Raw genomic sequence first — 6595 nt, 5'->3', positions numbered from 1 at the left:
TCGTGCCGCACCACGCACCCGTTGTACCCAATGGGGACTCGTTGGGGGGACCGCAGTTCACCAATCGGAGCTGTCCAGGTGCGGTGCCCGATGCCCGAAGCGTGGCTCCTCCCGATTGGCCAGTCCTGGCCCTTTTTCTCCAATCAAATGGTTCCGCGGGCCCCTCTCACTCGGGACCGCCCCTTTGCTTGGGTGGTTCTGGCCTCTAAGGGAAACCGTCCAGTGAACGTCAGCGCAGAACTTATACCCACTTGCGGAGAGGTCGCGGGGAACCACTTCCGGATCCTAGAGAGCGTTTATTCCGTGACCAGGGGAAGCGGTAGCCATGGCAACGAGTTCTCCACCTTTTCCGTGTCCACGCGTGGGGTCACGTTAGGAATGATTCCAGAGCGACTTTTCACAGTCAGCTTTCTATTTGGCAGTGCTTCTCGGTAAAGAGACACACGTGAGAATTTGGAAATACCCCGAAGCACTTTTCCATTCGGATGATGAGGAACTACAGTTCCCAGCATGCAACGTACTAGAGAGGAAACTCCGTAGCGCCTGCTGGGAATCGTAGTCTTTGATCAGCTGCGTAGTTTGGCTCTTCCTTCTGCATTTCTCCTCCCGTGTCTTTGCAGGAACTCTGCGCCGCGTGTTTTGGAAGTTACCCCTCGTTCCCATTGCCGTAGAGGTCTGTACGTATTCCAGACTCTCCAGTGTACATCCTTTAGAAGCGGGCCTAGAAAGCCCCCAAGGCCTTGGCCGAGACCCCTCCGTGTTCTGGGGGGCGGCCTCTCTGAGTCTGGCCCCAGCCTCGCGCTCGTTCGCAAGCCTTTTCCGAATCTGCCTTCCTGTGCGTCACTTGGGCAGCCGGAATCCCTATTGCGTCTGCTCCTTTCACGGCCGGAATCCCAGGCCTCCAGATTCGATTTCCAGAAGAGAGTAGCGGGGCTCCCTCCACCTTCCCTTGAGGGAAATTGCGAGCAACTTTAATGCCCCGACTCCCTCATGAAGTTCAAAGGCGGTGACCCGGTGGTCCCAGAGTCCCTGCTGTAAGTCAGGTGGCGAGCATGGTAGTAAAGTCCAGTCTAGCACAAAAAAGAAGAAACACTTTCAGTTTGACGTGCAGGAGGATACACCTGCAGATCTTTGAAAGCAAAACCTGTGGGGCTGCAAATGAGAGAGGGAGTACAGCTTTGTAACTTCGTAGAAGTACGGAAAGGCCAGGTGTCTCGTGTGAGGGAAGTCCCTCACCCTAAGCTTGCGCCTTGGAAAATATTTTCTCTGTCCCTTTAACCTAGTCTTTACATAACCCCCACCCTGACTCATACCCCAGTTTCTGACAAAAACACTGCCTTCCTTACTGCTTCCTACAGGGTAATTGAACTTCAAATTTGCTTTCAGATAATCATGCTAATTCCTGAAGGCAAGTTTTCAATGACAGGCTGTCATATTTATTTATAACTTCCCCTATTTAGGTTTGCCAGTCTTAAATCTGTGGTCAGCACTTACCCATTGTGGTGATGCTTCATTTACATCTGCCTAAATTACCTGTCTTTGTTGTTAGTAAGAAAAGTTTAGCTTACAAAGCTTTTGTCATGCTTCTGTGCTTTCATCTTTTTTTTTTTTTAAGGGTATACTAGGGTATGAAGTACATTCAGAAATCTCAATATTTGCGTTTTTGTGTGTTTCAACTCTTATTTTTTGTTTTTAGAAAAAGCTGAGTGCCTTGACTTTTCTGCCTTTCATAACATTGCTTCACCTTTTTCTCTAGTTCTGAACAAGTAAGCAATCAGTTCTGAAATTGCAAACTCCATCTTAACTGGTCAGTGGTGGGTCACTTGTGCTGCACCTGGAGGAAACTGAGAGTGAGATGGGCCCTCCAAAATAGATCCATTGCTTGTGGGCACATGTTTTTGCAAACAATGAATGCACAAGACAGAACACAAGACAGACTGGCGGAAAAAGATGGTTGGTTGTTGTCAGGCTCAACTCTGTCCCTTTAAGACATGATTCATGGCTGTGCACCCTGTCCAAGGGATGGGCAGCTTACCCTGTTTCCAGCCTCTCTGTTTCTCCCCTGTGGTCTCCACCTCTCCTGCCACTTGACCCATGATTGATCCTCAGGTCTTATCTTGGACTAGCTTCTCCAGAACTTACACTTCAGATTGTTATTAAGCTCCTGACCTTTGAATCTGAGTCCTTTCCTTCCTAATTTTAGTTTTTCCCTTTTGACAGTGTCCACGAATACTACTGGAAAGGCTACCATTGTTGTTTGTGTTATTGTTACTGTTGCTGTTGTTAAGCTTTTTCTTGAGCGCAGTTAACTTCACTAGATAGCACATTCCTTTGTGGTTGAACTTGGGAGAGAAAAACCAGACAGGCGCAGGGGTGTCATTAGGAACAATGGATAGCTCACCTGGTTGACAGGGGTCGTCTAGTGCTGAGTCAGGGAGAATGCAGACTGGGGAGATGAAGACACGATAGCAGGTGGCATCTGAGAGCACTGATGTGAGGAGCTGAGCTCCAGGGTGAATTTCTCGGTTCATTTTTTGGTTCACTCTTTCATTTATTAATTCAGCAATGTTGGAGACCTGGTATGTCCCTAGGATTATGCAAAGTGCTGGCAGTATAAGGGAGAGCAATATAGATATGGTCTTTGTGCAGAACTTGAAGAAATATTCACATCATCAGTGCATGCATTTTATTTAAACTGAAGCAAAGATATAAGAGAATGCAAAAGAATGGGAGGGAATTTTGAGGGGTGTTGATGGAAATGCTCTTGATCTTGATTTTCGTTGTGGTTGGAACTCATCAAACTGTAAACTTTGAAAAGAGTGAATTTCGTCATATGTAAATTATACCTCAATCCAAAAAACCCTAATTGCAACTATTAATTTAAAGAACAACAACAAAAAAATCTAAAACAAAGAACACTAAAACCCATTTCAGTAGGAAGCAGGAACCAGACAGAGATGCCCCCAGTTGTCAGTATTGTCCCACACTGTGTAAAAGTGTCTGAGACAAAAAAATGAAGTGGGCTTCCTGCGTAGCTCAGTCGGTAAAATGTCTGCCTGCAATGTGGGAGACCTGGGTTCAATTCCTGGGTCGGGATGGCAACCCACTCCAGGACTCTCTCTTGCCTGGAGAATCGCATAGACAGAGGAGCCTAGAGGGCTGCAATTCATAGTTAGCATTAATTTTAGAACAGTTGTGGGCTTTCACTTTAAAATTCCTTCCCACTGGTGAAATAATTGCCTATCTGAAAATTCAAGAGGCCCTAGCTAGGGGGAAAATAAGCATCAATAGACTTACCCTAATCTTGCAGAAAACACAGAAATGGAAATTCTAACACCTTCATTCATATTAGAGACCAAAACCGTAAAATACTTAGGAATAAACTTGAAAGACATATCTTCAACATGAAGAAAACTGTAAAATCTTAATTAAAAATATAAAATGAATGGAGAAGTTGAATCTGGTGCCATACCCTATAGGGTATTATTGCTGTGTAACAAATTACCCCAAAACTGTAGTTTAAAGAAATAAACATGTATTATCTTGCACAGTATCTATTGTGGGGAATATAGGAGTGCTTAGCTTGGTAGTCCTGATTCTGGGTCTCATGAAGCTGCAATCAAGATGTCAGCATCTGCTGCTGACATCAAAGGCTTGGCTGGGGCTGGAGAACCTGCTCCGTGATGACTCACTCACATATTTACCGGAGTTTTCAGTTCCTCACTGCTTGGCCCTCTCCCTTGGGCTGCTTGAGTGTGCTCACAGTATGGTAGCTGGCTTTCCCCAGAGTGAGTGATCCACATCAGAAACAAGGTAGGAGCTGTAATAACTCATAACTAACCTCAGAAATCACACACTGTCATTTCTACAATTAACTCTACTTAGTGAAAGAGGCGATTATGTAAAGAGGTGAATACTAGGAGTCACTGGGGCCATGTTACAAGCTGGCTGTTACCATACCCTAGCTGCAAGAGAAGCTGAGAAAGGTTCTAGCTGGCATCTTCAGCTTCTTTTGTGAGTAATGGGCTCATGAAAGGGGGAGGAGGGGCAAGAGCCAGAAGTGGGGATTTCCCCCCAAGTAGGAAGAGGATTCAGATGCTGCACAATGAAAAAGGATGATATGTATCCACTACATGTTTGAATAGACAAACAGAACAATGTAGGTAAAGAGAGAATCCAGAGATAGATTGTTTCAATTTAATACATGATAAAATAGATGTTTCAGTTTAGAGGAGAAAGGATGGTTTGTTTTATAAATGATGCTGGCCTTGACTGGTTATCCATGTAAAGAAAAATAAAGTTGATTCCTATCTTATACCATATGAAAAAAAAATCCAGCTTAGGAGAAAATAAGAAAGGCTGTGAGTACATAGTAGGAATGGGGGAGACCTCCTTAAGTAAGATTGAGCATCCATTTTTAAAGGGGTCGCAAAGAGTCTGCCACGACTTAGTGAGAAGAATTAAATTGAAATTAAATCCTTATAGACAAATATAATAAATTCTTAAAATTGAGATGCTTGATAATAAATGAGTTGTGTTTAAAGGATTTTGATACTGATAAATTACACTCTAGGAAAGCTATACCAGTTTACATTCCCACCAAATTATGTTTTAAGAATAAAAAGCTTTAAAAAAAGAAAAATTGCAGCTTGGGGCTGTCAAACTAAAATTACTAAAGTTAGATGCTGTGATCATGAAGGGTGGGGGTGGGGCATGTTATTTATATATAGAAATTTCTAAGCCTAAGCATATTAAGAGAAATTTCTGGAAAAAATAAAAAGCAGAGGAAATTTTCACCAGTTTGTAAATAGTCTCTTGCAGTGATAAATAGATTGATACTACTTTGAGGCTACTTTATCACAAAATTTGAAGTCAAACATTTGCTGTAGAGGTAATGTTAACACTGACAACAGCAGTAGGAATAGCAAACATTGACTGAGGACTTTATATATACCTTGCGGATTCTAAAATGTAAACTAAACGATGATTTGCTTAAGAAATCTGTTGGCAAGGCTGTTCTTCCTTCCTTCCTTCCTCCATTCCCTCTCTCCCTCCCTCTTTGTCTCTTCATTTCTTTTTGGAAATAAGAACAGGGAATTTATTGAAGAGATGGTGAAGCAGTTCATAGAGTGGAAGGAAAAGCTAGACACCAGGCCTCAGGATCAACAGGACACCCAGGGCAGTAATGTTCACCTAGGGCACTGGAACAGGAGTCCTCAGCGCTTACTAGGGAATGTGCTTTCTTAATAAGTTCATCTTTGCGATGTTAAAAGAAAACAAATTAAAAAAAAATGTTTTATTAGGTGACTAGTATGCAGAGTCTCATTTAATCCTGCTATATCGGATGTGGTCATTGTTTTCAGACTCACAGCTGCAAGAGCTACCGTCAGAGTGAGATCTTGGGGGAGTTTATGTCACTCCAGAGCCCACACTCAACCTCTGTATCCCCAGCAATGTGGAAGGCGCCACTCTAATGCCACTTGCTGCTATCAAGTAGGCCAGGGACAGATATTAAGTAGCTTTGGTTCTCTGGCGCAGTTGTTGGGCTCTTTCAGTTCTGTTTTAGTCTTTCTGATTATGCCAAGAGAAAGTCAGTTTGGTCCAAGTTTGTCTTAAATAGCTCTCTGATAAGCACATATTAGTCTACCTTTTCCATAAAAAGAGGAATGTATCTAATAGAATTTATTCAATGCTGTTTGCTATTAAAATTTTTTTTAATTTTTTTATTTTGTATTGGGGTATAACCAATTAACAATAATGTGATAGTTTCAAATGGACAGTGAAGGGACTCAGTCATGCATATACATGTGTCCATTCTCCCCCAAACTCCCCACCCACACAGGCTGCCAGGTAAGATTGAGCAGAGTTCCCTGTGCTATATGGTAGATCTTTATTGGTTATGCATTTAAAATATAGCAGCACTGTTTGGTTTTTAAGGCATTATTTTTATGGCTACTATCTATGTGATGTGTGATAAGGGTTTTGCACTTTATAGTAATCATTAAAAGTTTGTAGTTAATTTTTTTTGCTTATATTGTTTTAAAGTAAAATAAAAAAATCATATCCTACTTTTATCTTTCTACTCCAAGGTAACTTCTACTTCTGTCCACCTCCCTACTCCTGTCCCCATTAAGCCTCTATTTCTAAAAAAACTGGGAAGGTTCTTTTTTAGCAGTTGTGGAGTTATTAATATTATTACTTGGCCATACCACAGGGATCTTAGTTCCTTGACCAGGAATCAAATTTGGGCCATCTGCACTGGAAAGATGAAGTCTTAGCTACTGGACCACCAGGGAAGTCCTAGTTCTCTGATTTTTAAGGAATCAGCTCTATTTTTGGTCTAATTTATATAAAATGCACCCATTTTAAGTGGTCAGTTGCTAAGTTTTGATGAATGCCTACACCTAACTACCACTATGATTATGATAGAAAACATTGCTGGTGCCATAAAGAGTTCCCTTCCCAGTTATTTTCTCCTCACCCTCCATCAGGCAACTAATGGTCTATTTTCTGTCACCATTCGCTGTTTTTTTTTTTTTTTTTTTTTGCTTTTCTCTTTGACTCATGAGTTATTCAGAAATGTATTATTTAATTT

At 42.0% G+C, this 6595-nt stretch overlaps 1 protein-coding gene across 1 annotated transcript in view; it reads left to right on the top strand.

Moving 5' to 3' along the window:
- LOC102179170 (putative tetratricopeptide repeat protein 41) overlaps positions 83 to 6595 on the top strand; it is an 82141-nt gene continuing 75628 nt past the window's right edge. The window contains 1 exon segment of the mRNA XM_005680542.3: positions 83 to 673. The gene's annotated coding sequence lies outside the window, so the exon portion shown is untranslated.

The sequence above is a fragment of the Capra hircus genome, chromosome 5, assembly GCF_001704415.2.
Source record: "Capra hircus breed San Clemente chromosome 5, ASM170441v1, whole genome shotgun sequence".
Lineage (NCBI taxonomy): Eukaryota > Metazoa > Chordata > Mammalia > Artiodactyla > Bovidae > Capra > Capra hircus.
This window is presented reverse-complemented; position numbering and strand designations above follow the sequence as displayed.